Source organism: Diadema antillarum, unplaced genomic scaffold (genome assembly GCF_040938485.1).
Source record: "Diadema antillarum isolate AM-2024a unplaced genomic scaffold, OU_Dant_1.0 seq00000318_RagTag, whole genome shotgun sequence".
NCBI lineage: Eukaryota > Metazoa > Echinodermata > Echinoidea > Diadematoida > Diadematidae > Diadema > Diadema antillarum.
In genome coordinates this window covers 292281-313124 of record NW_027271337.1, presented here as the reverse complement: position 1 = coordinate 313124, position 20844 = coordinate 292281, and positions in this window count along the sequence as shown.

Genomic DNA, 20844 nt, shown 5'->3' with positions numbered 1-20844 from the left:
GTAGGAGAAGCTTTACCTCGGCAAAAGAATTGTGGCTACAGCCAAAAAATTTCTAGCCTCACACCTACATGTAGGCATAGGTAATATCTAAATAAAGGAATATCTTTGAGAAACATGGGTTTAGGGTAGACTAAAAGACAAAAGCAGTCTCGAAAACTACTTTGAAAATAGATTTGTGTAACATTCACCATTCAAGTAAAAGTAATTGTTTTAATTCGATCATGACATTTTCCAGCAGATGTACCTACCAACTCAACAGATACACTGACATCTACAACACCAGTTGCAGACAATAGTACCTTAGGTATTGTCCTTATAAAGTTTTAGCAATCTCTCGTATTCTTGCTATAGTGTGCAGTCACTTCCGGTCTTTAGAATTTACTCCCAAATCGAAACGATTATTTGTCAATGAAAGATATGAAACTCTAAACTCGGATAATTATTTAGGAATCAAAGTCAATGTAACCTCACTCAGGTGCTTGACGATAGTGTGTCATTAACGAAATTTGCGACTAGAATAGAACCGCTCCATGCTAAGGGGACCTCCGAACAGTTTTCATTTTTTACCAACATAGGTAACACTTCACTCTGTGATTTTCTCTTCTCGACTGATTATTTGCACCCTAATGATAACAGCGTAGTCCCCTTACCTTATGGTGATAGCTGCCACATAGCAGTCTGATTGCACTCTTTTGCAATTAAAAGGAATATATATAAAAAATAATCAATTATATTGTATACTGTAAATCCCCATGGCAACTAAAAAAATGTTTGCGGTATACAATTGCTGTCTCATTAGCAATGATTTTTGTTGCAGTTTGTCTCTACTAATTCAGCCGTCAAACATAATTGTATTGTCAAAAAAAAATCTGCTATCATTGTGAATTTTGTTACTTTACTGCTGGTAGAATTGATCTATTGCTATTTACGCGTGTCTGGTAGATTGACTACAATGTAAAAAGGCATAAAAAGACATGCTTTGTTCAATAATATACCCCCTTCTTTACTACGTTTTCTACTTCTGCTTAGAATGGAGTGTTATCGTTAGCCAGAAAAAAAAAATAAATAAAAAGGCATCTTGTCACAACAGATATGACTCTGCGGGTCAGATTATAATTACAGTATATGTGACCGTGCACCTCAAAACGAACATAAAGTCGCACACACTCATTTTGCGTGAGGACTGAAAATAAATGAAATGGGTCAACCTAGCCGATCTTGACTTTTTCATATTTTCTGAAAGAGCGGGTCTTCTTTTACATTATGCTAAAATTTGGTATCATAAAACGGGCAGGAAAGTGTGTTTTTTTAGCAGTTTATATCGAACATTTTTGGTAGAATAGTGTGATTAGGTGTGTCTTCAGAATCCCCTTTTCATTTCAGAAAACCTTGTCCGATTTCTTCACTTTCAACTCTAATAACTTTTGAAAGGATAGTGCTACTGCTTTGAAAGTTGGCATTAATTATGGACAGAATGTGTTAATGAGGCATGCTTAATTTCAGTTTAATCTGATAATCTCTTCATTGTTGTTACTCTGGTGGTTTACTTCCTGTTTTTTGTCCCATTCATCGCACAGCCAGCACTGTTTGGTAAAGCTTAAGCGCTTGAATAGACACTGTACTTCAGAGCCTCTTTTCTCAGTTCACACTTTTCCTGAGTTCGTGCGTTCTTTCCAATATTTAGATAGGTTAGGAGAGTCCATTTGATTTGAGTTATACATCATTTTAAAGCTTAAAGTCTGCTCTTTCAGAATATGGTCTTAACTAAAAATTCATGTCTGGCGACTTTTTGTTTGTTTTGAGGTGCAGGGTCACATATAGACAATCCTTACAATCATGTTCACAAAATGGTATATAAATGTTGCTTAGGGTGCAATGTGTAATAATTTGAGGTCAGGGGCGTATCTAGGAACTTCCTAAAGGGGTGTCGCCTTTTTTAAATTAAAAGGGGGCGAACGTACACCCCCCATTTTTTCTCTTTTATTTCTTTTATTTCAACAAGAAATAAAGAGGGGCGTGCACCCGGATCCGCCACTGGGAGTAGTCATACTATAGTGAAGTGCGAATCTTTCGTTCGTGTTCACTTTTTCTTCTAATTCCTAATCTGTAGCTTGTAAAAATTGATTTGCGGTGCAATATCTATATAATGTCTTATAGATATCCTGACAACCCCTCAACCGATGAATGCCTCAACTGAATTCCCAATGATATCGAGCACGAATGGCCTAAATACAACGAGGACGCATCCGGGGTCAACCATGTCACCACTTGTGCCATTGACTGTACCATTTATTATCTTTGCTGTTTGCATAATTGTTGGCTTTGTGTACAAGAGTAAAATAAAGGAGTTTATCGCCGTGTGCAGTAATAGTCACAGGCCTGCCTCCTCCCCAACAGGGTAAGAAACCGAAACTGGAAACGACTCTTCAGCTTAAGTAACTCCTATTGACACCTTCTCCGCCCCACCCCAATGTATCTCCATTTTTGATCACTGACGACACTTGACCACCAAATTTCATTGTTTTCATTTTCTATATGAAGTGAAGCTTCCAACTGGTCATGAACAAAATCTCCCCTGTTTCCTGATTATGGACATTGATTACCTATAAGCAGTATGAATAAAAACAGAAGTAGGGCCTTCTGGTAGTGTTGTTCACATATCAGTTACAGTGTAAATACTAGCATAATATTTTTGTACCTTTTGTATGTGCTGTGTAATTTCAGAAATTACATGTAAACCCCCTTTGTTGTCATGATTTATAGTAAGTACAATGTAGTAAGTAAGTAAGTACTTTAAAGTAAGCATGGTAATATGCAAAAGTACTACAGTAATGATTATCATGCTGTTAACTATCTTTAGTACCGTCATCATATGGCAGAAAATCTTAAAAAGCTTAGCTATAAAACTGCATGATTTGTGAATATCCCATCGCAGAAACGCAAGATGTACATGTATATCATTATAACCACTATTGTTCATAATTGAGATAGCTGTATATTGCTTTCAGATATTTTCATTTTGTTCCAATGAAGTGAGAACAAGCATGATCTATACATACTAAGTATCTGTTTTTGAAATGGTGTGCAAGGTGTTTGAATGATTTGATAAGTTACTATAATTATACTATATTTGGTTATTCCCCATTTTATTGTGACTGAGTGTGGACAGGTTGCTCAGATCTATAGTGAGCTGTCTTGCTACCCTCTTTGTTCCTCTTTTAACCAAGACCTTGGCTCATGAGAGGGGAAATAATTTTGAGGGCAGGTCAGACTCGTAGGGTTCGACAGAACCAAAAGGCTAACATTTTTCAACAGGATATACATTTCACTGACAAATTTGCAGAGTTCTTTTTATACAGGAGACAGGTATCAAAAGTCATGCAATGTGATCTATTGCACCCATAGTTATTTCCTCTCTGTTGTAAGGATACAGAGTCATCTCGACTGACACGTTCAAAGATATACTTTTTATCAGTCGCTAAAAAACAATGACACACAAACACCTGACACACACACACACACAATAAGTAAAATTGATTCAATAGTACACGTTTTGTGAAATAAACCTCATATGTTTCATATTCCATTCAGTTCATGTCTTCATAATCATATTACCATAAAAATTCTGTCTACCCCTCCCCCCCCCCAAATCCAATGATAGGGTGAGGCTTTTAAGACTAATATTGATATAATACATTTATGTAATATTATCATTGTTATTATTTCATTCATCACTCTCAATTGCATCTAATGTTCTATTTCTATCAATTTTGTACCTACTCTGAGCTGTATGGGAAGGAGTGCACCTAACCAAGAAGGTATCATAGCTGGAGTTCCAACTGGCTACAACTATTCAAACAAACTTCGTCATGTTTGTATTGATGTACAAAAGAATCCCACAGGTGCATTTGTGCCTTTGATGATCGATGTTCGACACCCCCGTCTTGCTGAGCAATCTGAAGGTTCATTTTGAACACTAACAGAATGTTGGCCATATTTTGCTTATTTATTTATTATTGAATGAAATTAAGTTTCCCTTATAATGATAAAGCATGTAACATAAAAGTCAATTCCGTGCAAAAATTTGTGCAAATGTGTAAATCAGAGCTGTTTGTGAAAATGTTTAAAAGTGTACCATCATGCAAGGAAGGCCAGTTTTATCACTTTTCAACTTAACTTCCACAAATGAAACTAATATGGAATATTCTTCAAGTATAATTCTTTATTGATAGGGATATCAGTCAAGTAATTTTCATTTTCATTTCAGCATTTTTGAGCAATTTTATGAGCGCACCCTAGTGTCTGTACCACCTACCTTTTACAAGAAGGAATAGCAAAAAATAATTACCATCACAACATATTTATCTTCCTTTAAAAAGTGGCTGGTGATTATGCAGTGAGACACGAGTCAATTGTCTTCCCATCTATGTGGCAGATCTTGTTCGGCACATGCTTCTAATACTTTTGAGTGGCAGCATCGAACATCTATATAGCAAAGGAAATAAGACAAGTGTTAACTTCATTCTCTTGAACCTCCTTGACCTAACTGATTGAATTGTAATGTTCTGTATTGTAATTCATTAAACTGTATTTTATGACAGACATTAGCTTGGACTGAACTGCTGTAATTTAGCTACTGAGTATACTCTAGCAAGAAAGAGAACATTTATTGTTTACATGTGTCAAAGTTTGTGCATTGCAAGAGTAGATGTAGGTTTTTATTCTAATAGAGTACAAAGAATATGAGTTATTGATGATTCGGTGTGATCATGTCAGAATAAAAGATACATATGTGTGAAAGAAATCATACAAATTATGTATTGATGAGGCAAAGCCCCAGTGATCAAGATCATAAATAACATGCAATTTTGAGGCCATCATATGTCCATAAAGAGAGAGAGAGAGAGAAGGGGGGGGGGAGGAAGGATTTTGATACCATCATAGGGTTGTCACTATGTCCCCTCCACCCCCCCCCCCTTCCAGAAAGTCAACATGGTCAATGGGAAAGAGAGAACCCAATCGTAAGACCTACATTATGTGTGTGTGTACATATATATATATATATATATATATATATATATATATATATATACATACATATTATGTGCGTGTGTGTGTGTGTATATATATATATATATGTGTGTGTGTGTGTGTGTGTGTGCGTATATATGTGTATATATATATATATATATATATATATATATATATATAATTCAAGCACGCATGCATACAGGCGTAAGCCAATGAAATCATGCAAGGTATATACTTGTTTTGTTTTTTTGTAACATTATCTAATTTGCTGAAAAAAAAAGTTTTACAGATAACCATGACAATGGAGACACTAATCTATTAGAAGGGACTGTATAATATTTGCATTATAGACCTTGGCAGCATAAATGAGACTGGATGAGAAATGATATTTATTGTTACAGGGTGTGTACAGTTCTGGTCGAGGTGAGGATTTAGCTTTTAACGTTTTGCGAGATATTCAGAAACCACTCTGAGATGTCACAGAGCGTGCAATTCTAAGGGGTATCAAAAGTTTATTTGATAAAAATCGGTTTTGAAATGGCCGAGATATCCCAAAACAAGGTGAAACAAAGAGATCCTAATAAAAGGCGTGGCCTGTAGTCATTTATTATCATCACTTTTTGGGATATCTCAGCCATTTGAAAACCAATTTTCATCAAGTAAACATGGAATCCTTCTTAAAATTACATGCTCTTTCATAATTCATATGAGGTTTTTCATTATCTCACTTAGGAATGTTCAAAGCATGAATCCCCACCTCAACCAGTACTGTACAGCCCCTTTAATGATTGAGAAACAAACTAACGGGTTATTTCTGATATTGGATTATCTATCAAAATTTTTTAACACAGGTGAAGTTCAACAATCTTTATTAACGGATTTGCCAGCCTGACATTCAGGTTACATGATTATTGTCACTTTTTTGGTAGATGAGTTTTGTCATTTACCCCTGTTTTAATAGGATAGTCAAGCTGGTTTAACAAATAAGTCGTATCCAGCTTTGTGTGTGTGGATGTATGTGTGCATGTGTGTGTGTGTGTGTGTGTGTGTGTGTGTGTGTGTGTGTGTGAATGTCATTTTAATGACTGAAAATCCACAAAACACTGATGCCTGAAACACAATTCTTGAATATTTCTTTTTCCCTTGGTGCAAACTCGTTATCTGTCACACTGTATAATAAGTCCACATCAGTGTCGGATCTATGAAGGGGGGGGGGGGGGGGGGTGTGGTGGGGATGGAGGTAGGATGCTGGGGGTTTTACCAGCTGCCTGTAACAGTTTAGGAGGCAGCTGGTTGGGATGACACTGCATCAAACCTAGCTGGAAGAGGAGTTACATTTACTTGCACAAAGAGCAGTCTGTACCTTTTATACATTGTAGGGTGTACAATATACACTTGTAACCAAGGACGAGAACTCCACATTCTCACGTGACTGTACTTTACTTGCGCTCTGCATATTTGTCAGATCCAGACCAGCAGTGTTGCTTGTAGATATCAACTAATCCATCTTGAGCTCCTGCCCATACACACAGCTTAACATTTCACAAGGATGATTGACATTAGATGATTGACTGAAATTAATCTATGCTCCACATGCACTCACATTCTCGTTAAAAAAGAGTGGAAGTGATGTTTCACTTTCATTTCCCAAACGGAAATGTGTTTTGAAGAAGAAGTTCATTGCTCACAATTCCTACTTTCAAATCCCAGGCATATCATCCTTGTTAATTTATGCTTTCCTTGTCATTTTACTGAGACTGTGCACTCCAATTCAAATTCTAGTCTCATTTAGAGCATAGGATTATTTAAAAATCTGGACTCTATCTGGATATCTGTGATATTCTGCAGTGTATAATGACTTACAACAGTTTAGGTAATGAGAATACCTGGAGGGAAAAAAAAGACACATTTTTAAGGGTGTACAGTAAAAGTAGAAATTTTTGCACATTTAATGCAATCAGAAGCTAGGGTAAAAATAAAAGCATGCAAACTTTACACCAGCCATACAACAATGTACGTTCCAGTAGATGATGTCTTGATTCCACGGAAGTACTCTTCTTACTCGGTAAAGCGCAAAAAAAAAATACTCGCAAGAAAATATCCACTTTTACAGTACAAATACTGCTGAAGAATCATGCTTTGTAATAGCAGATCCTGCACTTAGAACATTGCCTCTAGCCTGGTCCAGCATATCTGTCTTTAAACTCCTTATTTACCAGCAACCAAAAAACAAAAAAAAATAAATAAATCAGGAAGCTCAAATTTGTAAAAGTATGCCATGTTTTATGTGAGAGTCAAGTATAATAGGGTAATTTTACGCTCTTTAGGCTGCGTTCACATAGAAGTATTCGGTATTCGGTATTCGCTATTCGCTATTCGGGCACCGAATACACCATCACCCGCACCGTCAACTCACCATCCCATGCAGTGAGGATTTCTTCCTCCTACATCCCAGCAAATCTTATTAACAATTTCTAAACTGCATCAGAATGTCAGTCTACATGCTTATTTTTGCTAAAGGGCAAATCCAGACCAAAAGTGTCATTATTTCATAAACGAGAGACGGTATACGCTGCAAGAAAATCGAACAAGCTCGATTCCCACTTTGCTATACTTTTCGCAGCTATTCGTACTTTCGAATAGTGCCCTCCTATGTGAACCGGTGTGAGGAAATCCTATCGTTCGATTCAAGCTATTCGCGTGCCCTCGAAAAACGAGCCCGAATACCCGAATAGTATACTTCTATGTGAACGCAGCCTTATGTACATTGTAAATGACACATGCACCATTTTCTTCCCCATGGCCACTGATGCAAGCAGTCACATTGATTAGGCACAATGAATAGACCTAGGCAAAATAAGATTCAAAGTGCAATTTACAGTGGCCACCTGCTCTAAAGAAATATCCCTTTTTCTATTATCATCATAATTATTATTACAAATAAACTGCGATCAAGGGTGCCCAGCTGCAATGAACAGGAGGTATTTTAATGACAATGCCTGGCCTACTTTTCTTAACCACAATCAGCGATACGGCATGCAAAGAGACATGAAAGAATGCTTGCCCCTGATCATGACAGCCTGTCCACAGCCTGGTGAGATCACTGCCGGTGTTTCTCTCACTTTGATTGTTTGACTTTTGGTTTCTTGTGTGCATTTTGTCACATATAATAATCTGTCTTTGTCTTCTGGGAGGGTCAAAATGTCATGTCTTAGGAAACAGACTTAATATAGTTGTATTGACAAGTCTGGGATTGCATTACAGGGAAAAATGAAATGTCTTTGCAATTGTTCATGATGAGCTCTACGTATAAACACTATTTTGTGCCACCAAACAAACCCAAGCAGGGAAAGATGTTTAAAGGCAATACATATATTATCCAAATACTGAATAATACAGTGATAAAGAGCTGATATAAAATTATTTCCCTATTAATTTTTTTTTTTAGTTTACTTTATGTGCAGCTCCATTCTTCACGCAGTAGATATGAAAACTGAAAACAACAGATTTACCTTGTACATAATTATTACTATTCACTACACTGTATGTGTACATACTTTCTACAGAGAAACGAAGGGACAAGCTTGTAATAAGCAAATGGGTAAGTTTAAAATGTTTGTTCTGTATGTATAGGGACTAACTATCCACAACTACTCATCTATGTCATATCCCCATTCCACAGAGATTTTTCTCTCATTGGTCACTAATTGGAAGCACAGTTTATCACTTCCGGCCACCAACAAAAGTGTATCGAATCGCAGTCCGATGCGACTTGTGTTGGTCGACTATCAGGCCAATGTCAGATAATGTCGGGCGGTGATCCTGTGAGGCAAGACTGTCTGACGAAGGTCACGTGCCACACATCTGACACTCACCAGATAGTCAACCAATCAAGTCAGATTCATCAGACTGTGATACGATACACTTACATGGGTGGCCGAAAACAACCTTTGCTTCTGACGAGTGACCGATGAGAAAAATTATCTGTGGAATGGGGTATAACCATGCTGCTTGAAGGTTTAACATCATCTAACCCCTGTCTTGCCCTGTGTTACGGACAGGTAAATACAGTGTAAACACATAGTTAGTGATATAAATCAGATATTATGTAAACACAGTTTAATATACAGCCGGAGAAATGGACTTCAATGGACCCTAACACCTTGAACATTGTTGAACCGTCCCTATAATGTCTTACCATTCATTGCTTTTAGTACGACCTGCACTTAGTGTACTCACATCAGCATCACATGTTCTATGCAAACGGTTTTGACAATTTTGACCTATATAATATACGGCGCTGAATGGACTCTGTGAAGCGTGGCACATAATTTCTTTTTTAATCAAGTGCTACTGGAGAATATGTCGCAGCTGAAATATGAATGACGATGATCTGGATGATTTTCCTATGTCGTTGTTCTTAGGTTCGGAGCATTTTTAAACAGATATAATGATGCATATTATTTGTATACAGCATCTAGTAATTTGGTTATTCGTACAGACCAAAATACATCAACAGAGGTCAACATACATTGTGATTGTCGTAGGGACCTTTGAGAGGAAGGACAACGGGTGGATTTGGTTGACCCTTCTCATTTCATCTTCATAAGGATTTTCTGATGGATCCTTACGTTAAAGACATCGCTTCTCAGTTTGAAGACCACTGTGATTAATAAAGTATCGGCATGGATATCAACTTAATTCAATATGTGCTCTGAAATATGAGCCACAGGGCCCTTTCCTCTTACCAATTTACGGCGAAGCTGATGCAAGCCAAATATCATAGTTTCTTTATTGGACATTACTCAGTACTTTAATCAAGCGCTCATCCAAAAATGAATAGACATTTAACTATAGCAGGATGCAGGAAGTGAATGGAAAACAACTGTGTATTACCGAAGCCACCTAGTGTACACGAGAACACACACACAAACACACACACACACACACACACACACACACACACAAAGCAACAAGGAAAAGTAGAAATTACGCGGTGCGTAATATATGTCCCCGCCGGAAGTAGCATTTTGTAACAAAATGTGCAATATAGGTAAAAAATCAAGGTCAAAGGTCAAAGAAGTCAAAGGCCAAAATTCTGTGTAGAAGTTTTGAACCCCTCACCTAGTGCCATCACATAAAGCAAATGGAATCGAAATTGGGTTAGAAATGGCGAAGGAGTAGCATTTTGTAGCCAATGTACAATATAGGTAAAAAATCAAGGTCAAAGGTCAAAGAAGACAAAGGTCAAAATTCTGTGTACAAGTTTTGAAGCCCTCACCTAGTGTTATCACATAAAGCAAACGGAATCGAAATCGGGTTAGAAATGGCGAAGGAGTAGCATTTTGTAGCAAAATGCACAATATAGGTCAAAAATCAAGGTCAACGGTCAAAGAAGTCAAAGGTCAAAATTCTGTGTAGAAGTTTTGAAGCCCTCAACTAGTGCCATCATATAAAGCAAACGGAATCGAAATCGGGTTAGAAATGGCGAAGGAGTAGCATTTTGTAGCAAAATGTACAATATAGGTCAAAAATCAAGGTCAAAGGTCAAAGAAGTCAAAGGTCAAAATTCTGTGTAGAAGTTTTGAAGCCCTCACCTAGTGCCATCACATAAAGCAAACGGAATCGAAATCGGGTTAGAAATGGCGAAGGAGTAGCATTTTGTAGCAAAATGTACAATATAGGTCAAAGGTCAAGGTCAAAGGTCACAACTGAAATTCTGTGTAGAAGTTTTAAAGCTCCCATGTAGTGCTATCATATAAAGCAAAGAGAATCAAAATTGGCTCATAAATGACAGAGAAGCAGCAAATTGAACATTTTGATCACACACGGACGCACACACGGACGGACGCACGGACGGACGGACACACGGACACACGGACGCACAGACACACACACGTACGGAGCCCGTTTCATAGTCCCCTGCTCGAACTCGTTCGGCGGGGACAACAAAAGGAAGAATGATTTACACACACACACTCACCCACAACAAGAAAACAAACAACGAATTCATGGTAATGATATTGTTAATGGTGTCAGACTAATTGACTTTCATTTAATTTTGATTTTCAGGAAAATCATAGGGTCTGTTCTTAATGGGGACTGCTTTGAGTAACTTTTCAAAAAAAAAAAGCTGCTGCAATAAGCTGCTGCCATAGGAAATTGTCATGGTTTATAATGTCATAGCAGTTGCTGTTAGCATAAATTGCATTAATGGTTTCTGTTTTAATTGTTTCTGTTTTGCTCTGCACCTTCGAGTATGCACTTGATCTGCATCATTCTGACTTATTCTGCATCTTTCATATAAGTGATTTCTAATTTTCTTACAAAAAGTAAGAACCTGAATCCCCATCTCAACCAAAACTTGACGCCATCCCTTTAACCTCCACAAACCATCTCGTCCTGGTGTGTGTTCCTTTAAAAGCTTCCATTTCTTCTCGTCTCTAGAAACTTAAAGTTCATGGGGAGATATGGAACAGACTCCTGGACTCAGTGAAGCATTGTGAGTCTGTCGCTGACTTAAAGACATAACTAAAAATACACTCGTCTTGTTTGGATTAAGAACTTTTTTTTAAGAGGGACATTTTGCAGCTGTGTGTAATAGTTACACTGTCATATTGTGTACTTCTTACGAGCATTTTCATTGTGAGAGCCTTGAGCAACCTGAGTGGATATGTTGCTTGTTGTGAAATGTCTGTACACTATTATTATTGTTATTATTATTATTATTATCATCATCATCATCATCATCATCAACATGTACTACATTACAATTCATTTACAAAACAGTGATGAAATGTAAGCCAAACCGAGCCGGTCTTTCAATCGTCATATCCACAGACTCTTATAACTTACATACCTTCCGAAATAACGATTACATCTCTCTAGCAATTAAGTGCAAGGGATTTACTATCTGTCTTCTCAATTTCACCACAAAGCAAAAATTCCTCATCCCCACGCATGCAAGGGTACTACCAAAGCCTACAAGCATAAAGGGATGGCACTATTGGTGGAGATGAGGATTGGAATTTTAACTTTTTGCGAGATACCAAGAAACCACTTTTGAAACAGTACAGAGCATACCGTTCTAAGAGGAACTTAAAGTTTATTGATTGATGAAAATCGGTTTTGATATTGCTGAGACATCCAAAAACAAAGCAAAACAAAGCGATCGTAATGAAAGGTGAGTCTCACATTTTATTGGAATATCTCTATGTTGGATATCTCAGCCATTTCAAAAACATTTTGTATCAAATAAACGTTGAATACTAGTACCCCTTGGAATTACCAGGAAGGTGAGTCTCACCTCCCTGGTATTACATCCTCTGTCACAATTTATAAGAGGTTTCTCATTAATCTCCAAAGAATGATAGAAACTTGAAGTTAGGTCTAAACCAAAACCAAACAATACCCTTATTAGGGTATTCTTATTCCGTCCCCGCGCTGACCAGGAAATAAAGGAAACATGATCCACTGTACCAGGACGATTACACTTGAGCAATGGTCGCCAACCTGAGGAAGAGATCGGTGTATCTGGTAAGACTTTTTTGCGTTCATTCAGCTTGTGCTCGCGAGAGAGAATAGACGGGTGCGGTCTCTCTTCTTCCAGGTAAGCTGCTACCAAATTTTATTCTTCACTTATCAAGTGAAGATAGGTGGTAAGTTTTGCTGTATATGATAATGATAAATGCACGTATACTGTGCAAAAAAAATGAAATTAATAAAAATGGAGTTAGTAATGCTAGATGTGCAGAGATTTGGTAGCACTTGGATAGTAGAGTGGTAACATAAGAATTGACAGCGTTTGAACTGTAAAGCTTGTGGTACTGGAATTAATGATTAATCACTATTTCGGCAAAGTTTGATTTAGTCATATAACCAGTTGGGCAGTCTGTCGGTTAATCTATTGACCAGTTGGTCTGGTGGACAACAATATTATAGTCTAACGCTCAAAATGGTCTGTATTGACCATTTGATTGAATACTGTACACTTTGTTAAATGTTCACTTCGTCTGATTTATCGTTAACCATTCGCGACCGATCGCAGCAAAGATTTGGAATTATGGGTGGATATTATCGAACGGGGGTGGGGGGGTGGGGTTGCTATCAGTAGAACGTGTTTGCACAGTCTACATCATGTGTTGTAAATATGTTTATATGTCTCAGTTAAGATATTCTACTGAACTCATGATTGCGTTGATTTTATGACACTGACATCGATCATTGTTATTAACGCTATCATAATCATCTCCGACATCACAATCATATCGTCCATTACGCCTAATGAAAAAATGCAGCACCAAGCTTTATTTTGTCAATACATTTTGGTTATCTCACTCGTCCTCCCGTATTAAGTAACCTTAAAGGCATTAATTACCATTTGCAGATAAAACAAAAACGCAACTATAGTGCTTCAAAATAGTTCTAAAATGTGAGTTAGGGTAGAAACAACCAATGTAAAAATGTTTATCAGTATAATCAATGTTGAGAACTGCTGGTTATACAAAATGTAAACAAAAATACACTAGAATTGCTTATAGAACAAACCGCCTACAGTTCGGGTTTAATGGAGAAAAATAATATATCCTTATATTTTAGGCTTTAATGAGACATTTTTGTATGATGGGATAATTTGTGATACAACCTACCTACACATACTGTATACATCAAATGTGATAACTCGAACATCACTGCAGATCCATTCTCCTGTCGATGTTCTGCAACATAAAGCTGGCTATAATGCTGCGCACTTGTGAGAATCATTACAGTAGCCTCACGATGATATCATAATAGAGGGAAGGGGATTTTACTCTTCACACTTCACTGCATATACACCCATTATCACCGGCTGGTCGCTATTGAAAGCTACAACCATCAAATTCCCGTGTGTATCTCGACTTATGTAACTTAAATTTGGATTTTATATACCCTCTCCGCGACTCGCAGTCTGCATGCATCTTCACCGAATCATGTAAAGAAGAGGCATGATATATGGCAGCGTCATGAACCATATCGCCCTTTTAAAATCTACCCGCATTGCACCTTTTTACAACCTACCCAGTACCTGCTGACGAAACGAGAAGTGCCCCATTGATTACTATTTTGGCCCAACCTAATGAGAATCTACAAATAATATTTAGCCGAAACAGTGCCTCAAACGAAATGACAATTAGACGATAGTGAGATATAGATCGAATCAGTAGTATATGGTATACTAGTAGAAAATACTACATGTAGTAGTAAGGCCTCATTACGACGAACTGTCAATAGGTCAAATGACAAAACAAAACAAAACAAAACAAAACAAAACACACACATATCAGGCCTACTGAGAATTACGCGAACTGGCAATGCACCGAATAGTATCAGACGAAATTGAAAAAAAAAACAACAACAACGAAGAAACAAACACACAGAAACAAACAAACATACAAACGAGCAAACTAAATACGTATACGATTTGGCACTATATAGGACTATTATGGTCATTAGACGGAATGAAAGCTAACTTGGAAATCTTAGATGAAAGGGATGACTATAGACGAAATGGTTATTAGACCAAATTAATTGCAGACAAAATGAGTAAACACCGTCATATTGGTGTTAGACGATCTGGGAATTGGACCAACTGGATTTAGACCATGTAAACCGTGCTGAGCTGCCTGTATATGGCTAACATTTTGGGCATGACAGTATAATGTCGTCTCAGCAGTTGATTGGATTTGTCTTATAGTAGGCTTACTAGCACAGCCTTGGACTTGCTGCGACAAAATTTTAGTGATTGGATGAAACAGGAAGCACTAGGATAGACTTATCTTCAACCTCTGCCCGTTTTAGCTCGAAGAGAGGATCTTACATTAATTATTTTTGCGTCTTTAAGGCGCAAGCCAAATTAACTTTGAATGGCGCTTGAATAACTGGGATCAAGGGTTAAAAGGTCATTCAACTTCTGTGAGCTTATACTGTAATATACTTGAATAACCTTTTACAGCACTTCCTTTGGAACACAAGAATCACATAACAGGTTTCCATTTTTCATATGAAACAGGATTTGAATATCAATTAGGGATATCAATATCGAATTGAATTAAACACAATTGAGTGAGTCGTATAGCTTAAGTTCCAAATTCATTTTAGCATTTTTTTTCTCTCCTGAAACATCTTATACGAACAAAACGAAACACAAGTTGAAGACATGATGGCTCAATACATCTCAAGGACATGCAGACTGGCTTTGCTTTTGCTGTCATCAAACGAGGTATGAAATATATCTTGTTCCTCTTTTATTACTTACTTCTGGTATATGCATGGATAATGGAACGTTATAAACAGAGAATGAAAGAGCATTAAAGGAAGGGGATAGGTGAAGGAATTTGAGGTTGAGATTTTCTGTCCACCGAAATATCTTGTCTTATAGTTCACTGCATGTGTCCTTGGCCTGTATAATATCATTATGTCATGAGCTTACAGCTTTAAACCACCAATCAGTGGCCAGTGAAAACATCTTGTCTGAAGGATTCCATGATGAGCTGAAATACTTCGCATTTCAAGTTGAATCCACTCCGTGTGCAAGTTTACTTTATACGAAATAAGTGAAGATATCAAATATAATGTTCAATTTGGACTCACATAATAGACTATGTTACGGAATTTCAGGCATTCAAATGTTTTCAGAAAAAGAAAAATGCTTATAGCAACCACATGATGATTGAGATAAAGTTATCCTGACAAGGCTTCACAGCTTTCCCACTGGACTGGAAAAAACCAAACCATTTAATATCAGACTAGAAATGTCGCTATGGCGACTGATGCTTCCGCCATAGTGCATGATTCTTCCAATAGGTGTATAGTACAATGTCTTCACAATGTGTGATGACAGTTTCACATAACTGGCAAAATATTGAAATGACAGGTTTGTCAGAAATATCTTGAATGTTCACCTTCCTTGAACTGGGTTTGCTATAATTGTCTAAGAGTGCAGGTACACATATTTGGGGAATTGATAATTTTTACTTGACTTCTGACCGACCCTTTTATAAGTTTATGCATTGAGTAATTTCCAAGGTATGAAGAAAGGGTGTAATTACAGTACAAAATAGACTTTTTGGGGGGCATTGAAACCTGGCCTTTGACCCTTAACCTTTGATCTTTGACCTTCTGGCGGGAAATTTCACAGAGAATCTCCATTAGGTAATGCATGTATATATTAAGTTTTAAAGCTAATAATGCAAGCAATGCATATACTAGTATATTAGGGAAATAGTGACATTTTGAGGAGTTGACCTTGACCTTTGACCCCTGACTATTGACCAATGACCCCTAAATTCCCTAGATAATCCCTGCCAGTCAGTACCAAGTTCCATAAAGATACATTGAACCATTTGCGAGAAAAGTGATATTGCAACATTTTCACCTAACCTTTGACCTTTTGACCTTTGACCTTATGACATGAAACTCTCTCTGGAGAATCTTTACGCAGTAGTACATGTCTATACTAAGTTTCAAGAAAATACCTTTGGGCATTGCATAGATATGCGGGAAATAGCAACATTTTTAGCATTTGACCTTGATCTTTTGACCTTTGACCTCTTGCCAATGTCACTTAAATCTACTCAACTAATTGCCCCATCATACATCATCATTGGACCAAGTTTGGTGAAATCTGCTTCGTCCAGTTTTGAGTTATCACATAAACAGATAAATTTTAGGATTTGACCTTGATCTTTGACCTTTGACCTCAGTCCGATTTCACTAAAAAACTAATCGAGTAATTGTCCCATCATACATCATCCTCCGACAAAGTTTGGTGAAATTTGCTTGATCCAGTCTTGAGTTACCGCGTAAACGGATACAATTTCATGATTTGACCTTGACCTTTGACCTTTGGCCTTTGGCCGATTTCACCCCAAATCTAATCAAGTAATTGCCCCATCATACTTAATACTTGGACCAAGTTTGGTAAAATTCCAGTCAATATTACTCAAGTTATCGCGTAAACGAAAGCGGACGGACGTACGTGTGGACGTACGTACGGGCGTACGTACGGACGGACAACCCGAAAACATAATGCCTCCGGCACCACTTCGTGGCGGAGACATAAAAAACAATAATCTCCTCTTCTTGAAAGTCATCTCTGCTGAATATGATTTATGTACAATAATTTGGTATGAAAGATACGGCAGTGTCGCATACGTGTATTTCTTCAAATTAATTCAATATAATGAGTGAAGTTTGCGTGTAGGTCACCCAGAGACTGGGAAGTTATTCAAAAAAGTATTTGAACACATGTTATAGCCTACCTTGACATTTATTTCAATATAACAGGTTGTGGCTCAGGGAAATACCGAGTGTCCGCTTGGGCAAACCTGGGATCGAGACAGAAATCAGTGTGTCATAAGCACAGAAAGTAAGTGGTTAACTCAAAGAGGGATGAAAAGGTGAACTTTGGTGTTACTGTTCAAGCAACAAATAAATCATTTTATAGTTTGCGACAACTTTGGGATCAATTTAGGTGTGTGATAGGATTCAACACACTGTTATCATTCATCATTACCTTATTTGGTATAACAGATTGTATTTCATATATTTACAGCCGGATGTCACTATTATAGTTAGGACGTAGTCGACGTGGTCGATGAGAATACCTTGGCGTAATCTTTTCTTCTTTTTTTGAGAAAAGCCAACTACATTGCTCTGACACTCCTACAAGTGATACATTGTATTCCTTTGAAACGTCTTTGATGCCTTTAAATATTAATTGATAAAAGCATCACAAAAAATGCAAACAAAAGATGTAAAACAGAGAGGGAAGATATATAATTATTATGCTGATAAGGTTTTATCAGTTGTCTCACTCTGTACGAATGTATTTGTACTATCATTACTGCTGGTCTATATTTTTAACAAACGTGTTCACAAAAGGAACCATGAACCTGTCATAATATACGGTTTTCCTGCCAGGGAGACACACACCATCAGTTAACCCTGGTCAACGGAAGCGAAATGATAACACGAGTTGTCGTAATATTCATATAGGCTGAGAAGTTTAGCTCTTGTTGTTTTAGTAAAATATGAAAAGATTGGAGAACACAAAGAGTTGTCAAGTTTGCAAATACTGATGGTCATGGCACGGTATCTATATATCCTTAACAAGGTACTATAAAATCATAGTATCATAATTATGTTGTTCACGGATAGTCCAATCAAGTTTCTGATCCTTCATGTTTCCTGAACCTAATCTTTTCTGAAATCTTATTTTACCTTCTTTTCTGAGTAAACAAATTTCTGAAAATTGAATGTCATTTGTTTAAAATTTTATCTTCGGTATTTACAGCTCATTGGGACGAGGCCATTGGTACAACATGGCAAACCATCACTACCACATCGGGAACAGGCTCACAAGAACACCTGGTATATATCGTAATTCTTATACCGGTATGCCTGGCTATCGCCCTTGCCCTGTTCTGCTATTTGCGGAAAAGAAAGAACAAAGGCCGCAATACCGCAGACAAATCCCAGTCTGGTGTTTAGAATTTTTTGAACAACTTCGTACTTATACATGTACTTCGTACGACAGTGCGGAATGTGGGTACAAAGGAGAGATTCTAGTTTCTTATCCTTCTTTAACACCTCCCTGCCCCACCCACCCCACCCCATTAGAGCTCCTGTGCTGTCCCTTTATACCTCACCAATTTTACAGTGCAAAAGTCTTAAGATTATCTCCTTCAATCTTAAATGATAGCAGTTGCTATCCCTCTTTGATATTATGGCAGGTCAAGACGGACAGTAAAGGGTAAGTCCACCATCACATGTTATGAGGATTGGGTGAATGCAGCAATATTATTAGAACACATCAGTGAAAACTTGGGGGAATCGGGCAATCCGTTCATAAGTTATGAATTTTAGAGTACCTGTGCAGTCACTTCACTTCATGTCTATGAAGGTGGACATGTCCTTTATGTCTGTGTGCTGGTAGACTGGGTGTCATGAAGCCCTTACCTCTTTGATTTATACACAATTTATTGTTTCCACATTTCTCTGCCCCGATCCCTTAATATCCAATTACATTTTTGGGCTTGTAAGACAATATCTTATATAATACGTATATGTTCAGACTGAACTATTGTAGTCTATATAGATACTTATATACTTTAGCAAAAAGGAATGTCTTATAATGTGTACTGTTTTATAATGTATTATGTGCATGATGCAACAGGAGATGCAAGTATTTATCCCTATACGGTATGCAAATATGATTTGTGCATGATTCGTTGCATTGAAAAAAAAAAAAACAAATTTATAGATATTTTGCAAGTGTGTATATTATAAGAGACATATAGTTACAATTTGACGAGGGAGAAACCCCAGTGACCTGGATATCGTAGTATATAATTATAAACAGTATAAATGCAACTTTATACGGCCATGAAGCATACCTCCCTTTAGAAAACATGACAGAGCGAGTGTAACCGTCTAATAACCAGTGATAGAGTTGTAAGTCTCTCCACTCCTGGAAACTCAAGAGAAAAGAGTAACCCCCAACCAGCCACATGAGCCCTTTTACATTTAATCCTGTGTGCATTAGCCAATGAGATTTTACTTCGTTGTTGCCTTTCTATATATATCTGATCTGCTGAAGAAGAGTATAGATACCATTGCCTCTATACCCTGTCAAAAGGGCCCATAATCACGTGATTTAGGATAAGTCTGCCAATGGGATTGAGCAAGAATTGTTATTACGGTTAACAAGGTAATAAAGTCTGCTACTGGGTTATTTTGTCAGACTTTCATCCCAGCTCGTGTAGTTCAGTTGTATTCTTTATTAATGGACTCGAGAGTGTACAGTCCTGATTACTATATCTACACATTTTCTTTTAAATTATCCCCGTTCAATAAAATGAAAGAGGTGTATTTCCAAAGACAGTATTCTCTAGCTTCTTTGATTTATTTTTGGTGTCATTAAAAAAAAATGATTGTAAATCGGGATGACGGCAATGGCTTCAACACAATGTTGAAAATATTTTATGCCCTAATGCATACCCCCCCCCCCCCCCTTGGTGGTGCAAACTCGTCACCAGGCATATCGTACTTTATTTGGTCTACATCAACGACGGTAAATTGGATTGCCCCCTTGTTACTGGAAACGAGAATTACGTCAGCGCATAACACTTACTTGCACATTTTTACAGAATTTTGAACAAGAAGGAGGATGTTTCTCAAAGAATTTAAGTCGATCTTAAAAGTTGAGATGTACTTAAAAGATGAGATAGGGCCTCATCCATGTCAAGCTCTGCTTATGATGACGGTCCCATGTATTGATTTCTCCTTTGTTCATATATAAATACAGTATCATGCCTTAATATTTTGCCGGTTGATTCATATGTTATTACAGACTGTTGTTATGAAATTCTTACATTGATTTATATATTACACTCTCCTTTTTTTACATACTGTGTCACTTTGTTTTCATTTGTTATTGCATTTGGAGAAAGAAAAGGCAGAAATAAACCAAACCAAACCAAACCAACTTAAAATTATGATATGCCGTGGATGTGTATTTCTTCAATCATCTATCAATGTTGTTCTAACTTCCTAACGAAAGTGCACATTATTCAGACTTTTTTTCATGCAGTCATGATACAAGATAAAATAGGTGACAAAGGAATTTTTTCTGTGAATATCAATAACAATTTGAGGCGGATGGTGATAGGCTGATCAAACTTGACAGGAAAACCATTGGCATACCACAACGCTAAGTCGGTCTTAAATGTTGAGATTGACTTATAGCTTCTTTGTGAAACATTCTATAGATGC